This window comes from Erinaceus europaeus, chromosome 10 (assembly GCF_950295315.1).
Source record: "Erinaceus europaeus chromosome 10, mEriEur2.1, whole genome shotgun sequence".
Classification (NCBI taxonomy): domain Eukaryota; kingdom Metazoa; phylum Chordata; class Mammalia; order Eulipotyphla; family Erinaceidae; genus Erinaceus; species Erinaceus europaeus.
In genome coordinates this window covers 107,064,946-107,079,641 of record NC_080171.1, presented here as the reverse complement: position 1 = coordinate 107,079,641, position 14,696 = coordinate 107,064,946, and the positions used below count along the sequence as shown (strand labels likewise).

Genomic DNA, 14,696 nt, shown 5'->3' with positions numbered 1-14,696 from the left:
TCCCCAGCAGCTACACTGAGTTATCTGATGACTGTAACCAGCATTTTCAATACAATGACAGGGTCTTTGCTGGAATCTGCTTGTGTACGTGTGTGTGTGTGTGTGTGTGTGTGTGTGTGTGTCTGTGTGTGTGTTATCTGTAGATAGTTGAACCTTGAAGAAGGAATTTTGTGTGTGGTCAAGTTGAATAATAAGATGAGTATGGATTTAAATGATTTGGCTTCCTGTCAGTCAAAGGGGTAATATTCTCTTAAATTCTTAGTCTGTTCCTCATAAGAAATTCTAAGTAGATGTGTTTATTTAATACAATCTGTCTAGAAAATAAAAGTGAGGGGCTGGGTGGTGGTGCACCTGGTTGATTGCACATGTTACAATGCACAAGGACCCAGGTTCGAGCCCCTGGTTCCCACCTGCAGGAGGAAAGCTTCACAAGTGGTGAAACAGTGCTGCAGGTGTCTCTCTCTCTTTCTCTCTCTGCCTCCCCCTTCCTCTCAATTTCTGGCTGTCTCTATCAAATAAATAAAGATTAAAAAAATTAAAATAAAATAAAATAAAATAAAAGGTGACATCTTCTCTCTCTCTCTCTTTTTTTTTAAATCTCTACTCATGTTGTCACTTTAAAGTCTTTTGTTGTTGGAGCCAGGCAGTGACGCACCTGGTTGAGCACAGACCTTATCACGGGCAAAGAACTAGGTTCAAGCCTCCAGTCCCTACTTGCAGGGGTGAAGCTGTAAAACAGATGTCTCTCTGTTTTTCTCCTTCTCTATTTCTTCCTCCATTTCTCTCTGTTCTGTCAATTAAAAAAAAATTTTAATTTCAAGCTTTAAAGAAAGGTCTTTTGTTGTCTGTAGACAATTATTATTTTACCCTGGAAAACTGTTTTTACACAGGTACCTCATCTGCAAGAAGATTTACAGGAAATAATGATCTATACACACTTCTGAGTACTAAGCTCAATTTGCCTTCATGAATGTGGAAGTGGCAGCACTGATTTTTCAAGTACTTGCCTAAGGCTGCCTGCACAGCTCTACAGCCTACTACTGGATAGTGACTCTGACCTCTGCCTGCCCCCAGTCCCAACAATGAAACACACACCATTCCATCAATGACATGCTGTTAGCATGATGATTCACCTTTGCTGCAAGACACTCTGCTAGCGTTGCTGGAACATCTGTGTGGGAGAGGATGGATAGTGAACCCACGGGATGTTTAAGACCCAACTGTGGCTGCAGAAACATTGGTGAGTTGTTTTGATGGGATAAGGAGTCACCATGTCTCAGAAACTGTGATACATATGAAAGCCTTGGTAGAGATTCTAGGGATCTAGAAAAAAATGTAATCCTTACCTGGTATAATGCCTCTCCTTCTCCTTATGTTGCTCGGTATAAAAGAGCATGTGGGATTAGGAGTCAGGGTACCAAGTTGCCTTTGAGGAAGCAAAAATATTAGTAATGTAGATGAAAACTCTGGGCTTCTGCCAAGAGGACTGGCATTTGAGTCGGACGTGTCTACGACTCCAGAAGGTATGGACTGGGTATTGCCGAGGAGGGAACCTACTGGAGCCTGCAGGTCAGTAAGGCACTATGTCCAGAGAGGCCTATGGGGATGAAACAAATGTATTTGGGATCTGGAGGAACCCAGAAATTCTCTGTCTCAGGATATTCTAAAGGTAACTAGGGGTGAGAAGTCCCCCACAGCTGAGCGGAGGGCAACAAGTTGTAGGGACCACTCAGACCACAAAATAAAAGAGACTTACTTTGTTCTTAAAAATAAGTCTCAAGAGTCTGGCGGTAGCGCAGCAGGTTAAAAGCTCACGTGGCGCAAAGCATAAGAACAGGCGTAAGGATCCCAGTTTGAGCCCCCAGCTCCCCACCTGCAGGGGAGTCGCTTTACAGGCTGTGAAGCAAGTCTGCGGGTGTCTTTCTCTCCATCTTCCCCTCCTCTCTCCATTTCTCTCTGTCCTATCCAGCAACAATGACATCAATAATAACTACAACAAGTGCAAACAGCAAGTGCAGCAAAAGGGAATAAATAAATAAATAAATATTTTTTTCAAAAGTCTGGATTGTGGTGATATTCAGACAGTTCCGGATTGAAGTAGCACTAACATAAAAAGCCTGAGGTGCCCTGCTGTAGAGAGTCAGAGTGAGCAGGGCCTGAGGACTGTAGGAAGAAGTGGAGGTGAGAGGCCCAGTTAGGCAACTGCAAGGCCTGGTGCCTCACTCCTCTTTATAGACAATTAAGGCTTGGGGGCCAGCGGAGAGAATGAATTTCCAGCTGCCCAAGGCATAGTGTCAAGTTTTCTTGGTTACTGAGATTGCTAACTACCAACAGGAAGTGCTCAGTCTTTCTCTTTGGCTCATCAGCCCTCCACACAAAGGGGCTGGTTTCAGATTACAAGTGGAGTTGTGAAAAGTGACAAATAAATGCTTGAAGAGGAGTGTATTTGGAAATGGAGGAATATCCCAGGCAACATCCTTCCTTCCTTCCTAACTCCCCTTCCTTCCTTCCTTCCTTCCTTCCTTCCTTCCTTCCTCTCTCTCTCTCTCTTTCTTTCTCTCTCTCTCTCTCTATTTCTTTCTCTCTCTCTCTCTCTATTTCTTTCTCTCTCTCTCTTTCTTTCTTTCTTTCTTTCTTTCTTTCTTTCTTTCTTTCTTTCTTTCTTCCTTTTTCTTCTCTTCCCAAAGCACTGCTCAGCTCTAATTTATAAAGGGATTGAACCTGAGACTTCAGAACCTCAGGTATGAAAGTCATTTGCATAACCATTATGCTATCTCCCTAGCCCAGTATTTTTTCTTTCAATTATTATTATTATAATAATTATTATTATTGCCACTAGGGTTTCTTCTAGGGCTCAGTGCCTGCATGATGCATCTACCACCGCCAGCGGCCATTTCTTTCCTTTTCCTCTCTTCTCTTCTCTTCTCTTCTCTTCTCTTCTCTTCTCTTCTCTTCTCTTCTCTTTTCTTTCTTTTTCCCCTTTAGATTTTATAGGCCATAGAGAAATTGAAAGTGGAGGGAGAGCTAGAAGAGAGAGACAGAGATACCTGCAACACTGTTTCACTGCAAGTTTTTTTCATGGGGCAAATCTTTCTCTGAGTTAGAAAGGGGAATTCACAACTAGCAGCTACACAACACTCAGAGCTGTATTTGTGATTCAGTAGCAAAATCGTGTCTTGTGATCTATTTATACTTCTACTGCCACAGTTTAACTAAGTTACAAGTATAAGGGAGCTTCTTCAATCTGAACTTGACTAAACAAACTACAGATTAATGTGGTCAAATACTGAAAATGCTTCCAAGTTGAGAGCAAGTCAAGCTATGCATTTAATCTGTAGTATACTGGAGACCCCTGACAGTACAGAAAGAAAAACAAAAGCATCAGAAAGAATGGAAAAAAAAAAAGTATAGTTACATCTTTCTGTTATTTTGTGCATGGAAAATTTAAAGGAACGAACATGATGGTATTTTCGGAGGAGTTTAAAATGTTACCTATTTTGACCTAGTTATTGATTACACAGGTATGTGTGAAAATGTTACTGGCCTGCACACTTAAAATGTATGCATTTTGCTCTTTATAATTAATATCTCAAAATATGCTCTAAAGATTAAAGGATAGGGGGCCAGGTGATAGTGCACCCGGTTAAGTGCACATAGTGTCAAACACAAGGATCCCGGTTCAAGCCCCCAGCTCCTCACCTGGGGGGGGTCACTTCACAGAAGGTGAAGCATGTCTGCAGGTGTCTATCTTTTTCTTCCCCTCTCTGTCTTCCCCTCCACTCACAATTTCTCTCTGTCATATCCAACAACAAAAATAAATAAATAAAAAGAAAAAAGAAAAATAAGAGAAAAGGGAAGGAAAAGAAAAGAGAAAAGAAAAGAAAAGGAAAGAAAAGAAAAGAAAAGAAAAGAAAAGAAAAGAAAAGAAAAGAAAAGAAAAGAAAAGGAAAGGAAAGATGGCCATCAGGAGCAGTGGATTCATGGTCCAGGCATGGAGCCCCAGTGATAATGCTGGAGGCAAAAAAAAATAAATAAGAATAACTTGCTTTTGTCTGTGACTATTGTTGGCTTGAAAAAAAAAATTGCAGACTATTTAGCACTTCACCACCAAGCTGGGCTTAATAGGTTTGACTTCCTGACTTACTTGTAATGAATAAAATAACGTTATTTGACTTCCGGTACCAGGTCATACAAAGAGATGGCAGCCATGTGGCTTTTCTTTCTCAGTGTGTTTGCTTTGTGAAAATCCAGCTGCCAATCCATTGAGACACTTAGGCAGCCTCGTGGGCAAACTTATATGATGAGGAACTGAGGTCTTCTGCCAGCTGCCATCACCAAATAACCTGCGGTGTGAGTTGGCCCGTAGGAGTGTACTCCAGCTCATTACTCCAGCTCATCAAGCTCTTTGATCCTTGCAACCCAGTCTGACCTGCATTTTAACTAGAACCTTGACCTCATCAGAAGCTTGGAATCAGAACCATGAGGATAAGTTATTTCCAAATCCTTGTCCCACAAGACTGCCAAAGAGAATACATGTTGATTGTTATTTTTAAGCCGGTGAATTTTAAGGTACTTTGTTATGCAACAATAGATAGTAATGGTTTTTAAATTTATTTTTAAACATATTTTATTTATTTACTATGTAGAGACATAAAAACTGAGAGGGACAAGGGAGAGGGGCAGAGAGAGACCTGAAGCACTACTCCCATCTCTCATGAAGCTTCCCTCTTGCAAATGGGGACCAGGAGCTTGAACCTGGGTCCTTACTCATGATAATGTGGGCACTCACCAAGGTGCACCATCACCCAGCCCTGCAACCATCTTTTAGGGTCAGTGATTATGTTTACCCACAGTGAAAAACACTTTGAATCTAAGATAGAATAATGGGGTATGCTTGGGAATTTTAACTTTGCATACCAGCAAGCACAAGCAAGAGTACTAGTGCAGACATGCCCCACTAGGGTCTGTGAGAATTATTTAAAAGGATAAAAGGGGGTGTAGAAGAAATACAATGCATTGCCAAGAATTTAGAATTGGCTATAGCTTATATTCTTTAGAGTTCACTAACTTTTAGTCAAGCCAATTTTGGTTACTACAAAGAGTAGAAATAAGGAAATAGATAAATATTTTTGCAGAGTTCTCAGAAGACCATGTGTATCTGGAAGTTAGTTGTTGCCAGCCAGTAATACTATATATATATATATATATATATATTGCCTCCAGGGTTATTGCTGGGGCTCAGTGCCTGCACCATGAATCCACTGCTCCTGGAGGCTTTTTATTTTATTATTAATTTTTATTTAAAAAGGAGACATTAACAAAACCATAAGATAAGAGGGTACAACTCCACACAATTCCCACCACCAGATCTCCATATCCTATCCCCTCCCCTGATAACTTTCCCATTCTTTATCCCTCTGGGAGCATGGACCCAAGGTCATTGTGGGATGCAGAAGGTGGAAGGTCTGGCTTCTGTAATTGCTTCCCCACTGAACATGGGCATTGACTGGTTGATCCATACTCTCAATCTGCCTCTCTCTTTCCCTGGTGGGGTGGCGCTCTGGGAAGTGGAGCTCCAGGACACATTGGTGGGGGCATCTGTCCAGGGAAGTCTGGTTGGCATCATGTTAGCATCTGGAACCTGGTGGCTGAAAAGAGTTAACATACAAAGCCAAACAAATTATTGAACCATTATGGACCTAAAGGCTGTAATAGTGCAGATGAAGTGTTGGGGGTTACTCACTGGAGACTATTGTGTACTTTTGCTTTCAGGTATATATTTTGCCCTAGTTTATGGGTACATGTGAACATATGCTCTATCTCACGGGACCTAGTCTATATCTAGGTTTTGGGACTTTGTTAGGAAGTGAACCACCTGTAATGGAATTAGAGAATACTATATAAAAGGAAAGGTCTCACCTGAGTAATGAAGCTGAAGGGTTGTCATTCCACACCTGACTTCTCTGGATACAGTCTGAAGTAGAGCATGCTGAGGTGGCACTTGTTGTGTTGATTAGGTTGTGATTGGCGGATGCAATATTATTTGGTATGAATTGAGAGAAGCATGCAGGAAAGTGCACCCCATCCTAGAGGTTCCAGGACTGGGGGAAATATAGGCTCTATAGTGGGAATGTGAGGTTCCTGCTGTCTTAGGGTTCAAGAAGACAATGGATAGTTATTGTTATCATCACATTATTTGGTAATTGGGTTAACTTTGAAAAATCCCTTTGTTAGGATTTGCTGTATAATCCCTAACATCACCATAATTTATGTCCTTTGACATAAATTGACATTTGTATATAGCTGTGCCACCGGATGCTCTGTTCTCCCTGGTCTAGGCTTTTGAGAGAGTCAACATATCAAAGGCTCAGCCTATGTATTAAAAAGACTCACCCTCACCCCAGGGTTTTTACTTTGGTGCCCAACTGGATGTTTTTCCCCCTTTTGTTGCCCTTGTTGTTTTATCATTGTTGTGGTTATTATTAATGTTGTTATTGATGTCATTGTTGTTGGATAGGACAGAAAGAAATCAAGAGAGGAGAGGAAGACAGAGAGGGAGAGAGAAAGATAGACACCTGCAGACCTGCTTCACCGCCTATGAAGCAATTCCCCTGCAGGTGGGGAGCCGGTGGCTCAAATCAGGATCCTTGCACCAGTCCTTGCCCTTCGTGCCACCTGTGCTTAACCTGCTGCACTACCACCCGACCCCCCCAAACAATATTTTTCTATGTTAAAAATTTAGTAATGTGGAGTTTCAGGTATAGGATGGAGTCAGTTCAGTTCAGTTAACTCTCATATCCCTTTTTACAGATTTGAGTATAATACTTCCAGACAACAGTAATTGACATTTTAAAAAAAAATTTTTTTTTAATATTTATTTTATTTATTTCCTTTTGTTGCCCTTGTTGTTTTATTGTTGTAGTTATTATTGTTGTTGTCGTTGTTGGATAGGACAGAGAGAAATGGAGAGAGGAGGGGAAGACAGAGAGGAGGAGAGAAAGATAGACACCTGCAGACCTGCTTCACCGCCTGTGAAGCGACTCCCCTGCAGGTGGGGAGCCGGGAGTTCGGACCCGGATCCTTATGCCGGTCCTTGTGCTTTGCGCCACCTGCGCTTAACCCGCTGCACTACAGCCCGACTCCCAGTAATTGACATTTTTGAGGTTCTCTATAACTCCCATTCTGGAAAACTAGCTTTAAATGCTATAGATAAGGCACTAAATTAAAAAATAACAATAATAACTTAGACCTGGTGACAAGATGTAAATAGTGTCATATTGTTAACTTTCTAGTTTCTCCTCCTTCACCTTCTTGACCTCCTTCTCCTCTTACTTCTCCTTTTTTTCCTCCTTCCTTTCTTTCCACTTTAGAGGAGCCTTTTCAGGGTTAAGGTGAAGAAAGTTTGCACACCTGCTTCCAACTCAGTGCGTTCTCTGTCAATGCCAGTGTTGCATTCTTTTCATCATGATTCACAATTTCAATAGTCGGTTTACTCAAAGGCCCTTTCCAAATATGGTCATGAATAATTTTTTTAATATTTTTTTCTTTTTCCTTTTGTTGCCCTTGTTTTTTTTAATTGTTGTTGTAGTTATTATTGTTGTTATTGATGTCATGGTTGTTGGATAGGACGGAGAGAAATGGAGAGAAGAGGGGAAGACAGAGAGGGGGAGAGAGAGATAGACACCTGCAGACCTGCTTCACCGCCTGTGAAGCAGCTCCTCTGCATGCGGGGAACTGGGAGCTCGAACCAGGATCCTTACTCCGGTCCTTGCACTTCGTACCATGTGCGCTTAACCCTCTGCCCTACCGCCTGGCCTCAGTCATGAATAATTTTAAGGTAAAAATGGCTTTAAGCTGTAAAAGGAAGTCAGATGATAGTGGATATATTAGAATTTTCCCTCAAAAGAATCATTAGTACTTCTCTACAATCACTGGAAATATTTTCAGAGCATCAATTCCCCCTTGAAAAGTAAGGAACAGTTAAAAGACAAAAATAAATTCTTGAATAACCAGAGCTGTCCCATGCATTTGGAACACTGATACCTCTGGCCACAAGTCTGATCTCCACACCTTTACACACCCTGTGTGTCCTAGTGTGATACCCTGATATTAAAAACATTCACCTGAGGGGAAAATGAACTGGTATAGAAGGGTGGGAACTGTCTGTTAAACTGACAAAAATTAAGATTCAACAATAGAATTACAACTTCTATTTTTTATTAATATTATTTTTGTTTATTATCAAATAGAGACAGAGAGAAATTGAGAAGGGAGGAGGAGATAGAGAGGGAAGAGAGACACTTGCAACCCTGCTTCACCACTCGTGAAGCTTTCCCCCCGCAGGTGGGGAGCGGGGGCTCGAACCCAGGTCCTTGTGCATAGCAACATGTGCGCTCAACCAGGTGCATCACCACCAGGCCCTAGAATTGCAGCTTCTAAAGGTTATATAGATAGAAGGCTTTTATGTTAGCAAAGAGAATCTTAATCAGCAAGGATCAAAGCACAAATTGATGTTAAATGTTATAATGATAGCTGTGATAGTGTTCGATGACTTAAAAAAAATCATAAAAATTACATAAAATACTTTTTCTTCAGCTCCCTATGCCCCATCCTCTGCCCATGTGGCCCAGAAGTTTGAAGTCCTTTCAGAATGACCTGGAAGATGAGGGCACTGAAGTAAAATGAGGGAGACCTGGGAAGACTTTTTCTTTTTCTTTCTTTCTTTCTTTCTCTCTTTCTTTCTTTCTTTCTTTCTTTCTTTCTTCCTTTCTTTCTTTCTTACTTTCTCTCTCTCTCTCCCCCTCTCTTTTTTTCTCTCTTTCTTCTTGCCACCAAGGTTATCACTGGGCCTCAGTGTCTACACAACAAAGCTACTGTTCCCAGTGGATATTTTTTCCTTTTCTCCATTCTTCTCTTCCTCCTCCCTTTCTTCCATCTATTCATCCTCCCTTCCTTCCTCTCTTGCTCTCTCTCCCTTCTTCCCTCCCTCCCTCAGAGAGAAATGGGTAGAGGGTTGTCTCCGAGGGACATCTGCAGCACGGCTCCACTGCCCATGAAGCTTCCCTCCTGCGGGTGGTGACTGGGGGGCTTGAAACCCAGGTTTTTTAATGCATGGAAATACGTGTGCTTTTCCCACGTGCACTACTGCCTGGCCTGAAGATTTATTTTTAAAATAAAGGAGGTTTGGAAAATCTAAGCTGGATATAGATAATAGAAACTTGAAGCAACATGTGCATACATGCTACTTTCTGCTTCAGCTGAACTTCTGAAAGTTGGCATAAGACACAAACTTCCAGGCCAGTGTAAATAACTCAGTTGGATACTATGCAGCTTTGCCATGTGCATGACCCAGGTTTGAGCTTGGTCCCCACTGGGTTGAAGAAAGGTTTGATGCTGTGGTCTCTTTTACTCTCATTCTCTGCCTTTCTATCTCTATTTGAAAAGAGAGAGAGAGAGAGAGAGTGAAAGAGAGGGGGAGGGAGAGGGAGAGAGTGAGAAAGAGGGAGAGAAAGAGAAATGAATTATGGTTAAAAAAAAAAAAGTGAAGTATCACCAGGGAAATGCAGCAGAGGTGATGAAAGGCAGATTTGTACTATGTGTGCTTAACCCAGTGCACCACCACCTGATTCCTCAAATGAAAGGCAGATTTGTAGATTAAAAAAAAAAAAAACTAAATGGGAGAGATGGGAAATGCCAAACTGAGGGATGTTTTTGGTCACTGGAACCTTTGGCTCAGTGGAGCGAAGAAGGCTGGGCATGGGTGGTAGTGGTAGAGAAGGGACAGGTGTTGAAAGGTTGTGGTCTGTGACCTCCTGACAGGCGCCTCTCTCCTTTTCATCACTTGTCCAGCCAAGAGCCCACAGGGTTATCTAAGCACGCTCTGACCCTTCAGTGGGAGTATTATGCATTTTGTTCCTCACTTTGATCCAAGAGATTAGTATGTTCTTCACAAAGAGGGTGGGGTAGGATTTAGAGGAAACCCAGGGGCCCAGTCTACACTCTGAGATAGAGAGCAACCTAAATTTTCCTCCAAGATTAAAGAAGACTTTGCAGAAAGCCAGGACCAGTATCAGCACAGGGATTGTTTGTGGGAGGATAGTCTTTCCAATGGAGGCAAAGTCTGGGTGACTGTCTATGGCCCCTGGGTCTTTTGGGTTTTGTCTTTTACCAGGCAGTCTGGATCATCATGTGATACCTCCTCTCAGACTTTCAATCAACAAGTGAGTTAACATGCACTTACTGAATAACCACAGAGCGTGCAGTCTAGCGCTAAGTGTCTGGTCACATAATCTTTCCATGACATTGCCCATTGTGCCAAGTCACCATAAGATCTTTATTTATGTCTCATTCAAAGTTACCATTATAATGGAAATTACATCTAGAAATGTAGTAGTCAATGACACATTGAAAAAAAAGTAAAGTGAAAAGAACAAGGACTTTTTATTAATTTTTTTTTGTTATCTTCATTTGTTGGATAAGGACAGTCAGATATTGAGAGGGTATGGGGAAATAGAGAGGGAGAGAGAAAAAGAGTCGCCTGCAGACCTCCATCACCACTTGCATAGCTTTCTGCCTGCAGGAGGGGGCCAGAGGCTTGACCCTGTGCATTATAAGATACATGCTCAACCAGGGGCAACACCACCTCACCCCAAGGACTTTTTATTTCTCAGTTTTCAGAGATCAGTTTATCTATTTATTTTAAAATTTGTAGATAAATCTACTTTTATCAATGTTAAGGTAGTAAGTGTATAATTTATCAGCTTCACATGTAGATTCTAACTCTTTTTTGTTTTTTCCTCCTCTCTCTGAGTCCTGAAGGAATTGGAGTGTGAGCCCTCTGGGAGTATGGACCAGAATTCTTTCTGGGGTGCAGAATGTGGGAGGTCTGGCTTCTGTAATTGTTTCTGTGATGGACGTGGGCATTGGCAGGTCAATCCATACCCCCAGGGCCTGTTTCTATCTTTCTCTAATGGGGTCGGGCTCCAGAGACGTGAGGTTCCCAAACACATTGGTGAGGTCATCTGCCCAAGGAGGTCCGGATGAAATTGTAGAAGCATCTACAACTTGGTGGCTGAAATGCGGTAAGATATAAAGCAAGACAAAATGTTTACTAAGCAGGAAGCATAAAGTAGGAATAGGGAAGACGGGAATAGGGATTTTTAAGGTAGATAGAAGCTGGAAGTCTATTTTAGGTAAGAACGAGCGTTTTGCTTCCAAACCAGATGCCAACTTTGGCTCTGTCCCTGGCTGAGAGACCTTGGACCAGCTGTTTGACCTCTGAGTGTTTTCCTTTCACCCATAAAATTAGGATCCCTAATGTTGATCCCTAGCTCCGGGTGTTATGAATAACACATAAAGTGCAAAGGGTCATGTGAATATCAGCTGTTCCAGCAGCAACTCAGAGTTGGAGTCCTTGGACCCATGAAATCCAAGATATACCCACCTTCTCGGAGCCACAACAGGGCTTTCTGAAGTCAAGGTGCCAAGTTCTCCATAATGTTGTGGAACCTGACACATTTCAAGTTCCAATCTACACAACTCACTGGCTGTCCGGATGGGTGATGGGGTTTTCTCTACCGACTGAAAAGGTGGGACAGGGTAAGGCTGAGTGCCATGCAGGTGTACACAAAATTAACTCGATGTTAATTTTCAGATATCATAAACTGCCTCAGAGGTCTGAGACTAGACCTGATAGAGATACTACTATTAAGTGCTTTCCTCTTTTATAAAAGATAAAAATCTAAATTAATAGTTTTTTTGTTTGTTTGTTTGAGAAAACTGTTGGCTTTAAGTTTTCCAAAGGTGAGATGAAGCTTCTTCTCTGGAGCGTTACTCACCATGATGCAGAATGGCATGGTCTTCTGCAGGAATATTAAAGATGCTCTTCAGTGGGGTAGAGCTGCACTTCTTAGCTTATATTTTCACTCATTCATTCCACTCAGATGCACAGAGCTCTTCCTATTTACCCAGTCCTCTAGGTCCGGTGTACTGCTCCGTGTAGCTCACTGTCTAGTGAGGGAGACAGATACCAACCAGTCGTATCGTTGATGTTGGGTACTGTGTATGATGGTGACAAGCCTGCACTTGGAAGACTTTCCTGAGTCAGAGACTTTTAAACTGAGATCTGCGGTATGAACCAGACATGATAGTCAAAAGAAGGTATGTCTAGGGAGTCCAGTGGTAGCGCAGTGCGTTACACGCACATGGTGAGAAACACAAGGACCTGCATAAGGATCCGGTTCGAATGGCTCCCCACCTGTGGGGGAGTCGCTTCACAGGGAGTGAAGCAGGTCTGCAGGTATCTATCTTTCTCTTCCCCTCTCTGTCTTCCCCTCCTTTCTCCATTTCTCTTTGTCCTATCCATCAACGATGACATCATCAACAGCAATGATAAAACAAGGGCAACAAAAGGGAATTAAAAAAATTTATACAAAAAAGGTGTGCCTTAAGCACACAGAAATAAACAGTAGCAATTCAGAGAACATCAGCATAACCTCTGTGCAAGAATGGCATGCAAATCTGTGATGTGTTCCAGATCTTTTTGTACAACACTATGAATATATTTGATGTCGTTGAACTGGACATTAGAATGTTGTACTACATATATTTTATTACAGTGAGAAAAGGTTGGAGGGAATTTGGGAAGCTCCCATTGCAGGCAGAAGGAATAGCAGATGCAAATGCCTTGTGGGAAGAGTTATGGACTGTTAATGGATGAGAGAAATGAGCAGGGCACGGTTGCCAGCTCTGAGGGTGTATGGGTCAAGATGAGACTGCAAACTCAGATAGAGGCCAGACCATTGGTGAGAACCTGAACATTGGTTTGTACCCTGAGATTAGTGGGAGATAGTGGAGCGCTTTCAACAGGAAATTGACAGAAATTTTAATTTTTTTTTAATTTTAATTTTTTTAATTTATTTTTTATTTAAGAAAGGATAAATTAACAAAACCATAGGGTAGGAGGGGTACAACTCCACACAATTCCCACCACCCAATCTCCATATCCCATCCCCTCCCCTGATAGCTTTCCCATTCTCTATCCCTCTGGGAGCATGGACCCAGGGTTGTTGTGGGTTGCAGAAGGTAGAAGGTCTGGCTTCTGTAATTGCTTCCCCGCTGAACATGGACGTTGACTGGTAGATCCATACTCCCAGTCTGCCTCTCTCTTTCCCTTTCTCTTTAGGGTGGGTCACTGGGGATGTAGAGCTCCAGGACACAGTGGTGAGGTCTTCAGTCTAGGGAAGCCTGGCCGGCATCCTGATGGCATCTGGAACCTGGTGGCTGAAAAGAGAGTTAACATACAAAGCCAAACAAATTGTTGAGCAATCATGGACCCAAAGGTTGGAATAGAGGAGAGGAAGTGTTAGGGGGATACTCACTGCAAACTCTAGTGTACTTCTGCTTTCAGGTATATATTTTGCAGTAGTTTATGGATATGTGTGTACATATACTCTCTGTCTCAGAACCTGGTCTATATCTAGGTTTTGGGACTTTGTTAGAAAGTGAACCACCTGGGATGGAACTAGAGAATACTATGAAAGGAAAGGTCTTACCCGAGTAATGAAGCTGAAGGGTTGTCATTCCACACGTGAAGTCTCTGGACACAGTCTGAGCTGAAGCATGTTGAGGTGGCAATCGTTGCGTTGATTAGGTTACGATCGGCTGATGCAATATTATCTGATATGGATTGGGAGAGGCATGTGGGAAAGTGGGCCCTATCCTAAGGTTCCAGGACTCGGGGAAATATAGGCTCTCTAGTGGAGATGTGAGGTTCCTGTTGTCTTAGGGTTCAAAAAGACAATGGATAGTTAATGTTATCATCACATTATTTGGTAATTGGGTTAACTTTGAAAAGTCCTTTTTGTTAGGGTTTGCTGTATAGTACCCAGTATCTTGTATGTAGCTGTGCCATTGGTTGCTTCTGATCTACTTGGTCTAGACTTTTGAGGGAGTCCGCATATCAAACAGCTTACATATTAAGAAGACTCAGTCTGTGTTTTAAAAACTTCGAGACATGCAATTAATTTTCCCCCTCTCATATAAATTAACTAGTGATTTATATCACTACACTTTACTAGGAGTGTACATAAACACCATTCCCACCACCAAAAGATTGTGTCCCATCCCTCCCACTCACTCCCACCCCCACCCCCCACCGGCCTAGGAAGCCACATGTCTACCCCTCACCACAGGGTTTTTACTTTGGTGCCCTACTTTCAATTTAGTCAGATCCTGCTTTTAGTTTCCCTTTCAGATCTTCTTTCTCAACTTCTGTTGATGAGTGGGATCATTCCATACTCATCTTTATCTTTCTGACTTAGCTCACTTAATATAATTCCTTCTAGCTCTGTCCAAGATGGGTCAGAGAAGGTGGGTTCATTGTTCTTGATAGCTGCATAGTATTCCATTGTGTATATATACCACAGCTTTCTCAGCGACTCATCTGTTGTTGGGCACCTGGGTTGCTTACAGGTTTTAGCTATTATGAATTGTGCTGCTATGAACATAGGAGTACACACCTCTTTTAGGTTGGGTGTTATGGAGTCCTTGGGGTACAACCCCAGGAGAGGAATTACTGGATCATATGGAAGGTCCACGTCTACCCTTCTGAGAGTTTTCCAGACTGCTCTCCACAGAGGCTGTACCAATTTACATTCCCACCAGCAATGCAAAAGGGTTCCTCTGTCCCCACAGCC

At 42.2% G+C, this 14,696-nt stretch overlaps 1 long non-coding RNA gene and 1 other non-coding gene across 2 annotated transcripts in view; both read left to right on the top strand.

Moving 5' to 3' along the window:
• Positions 1 to 14,696, top strand: part of LOC132540780 (uncharacterized) — a 108,772-nt gene that overhangs the window by 62,844 nt on the left and 31,232 nt on the right. Inside the window, exon 2 of the long non-coding RNA XR_009551921.1 lies at positions 891 to 1,240. This is a non-coding gene — a long non-coding RNA (uncharacterized LOC132540780). The remainder of the gene's footprint in view (positions 1 to 890; positions 1,241 to 14,696) is intronic.
• Positions 12,439 to 12,541, top strand: LOC132541075 (U6 spliceosomal RNA). The gene has a single exon (XR_009552257.1). It is a non-coding gene; the product is annotated as a U6 spliceosomal RNA (small nuclear RNA).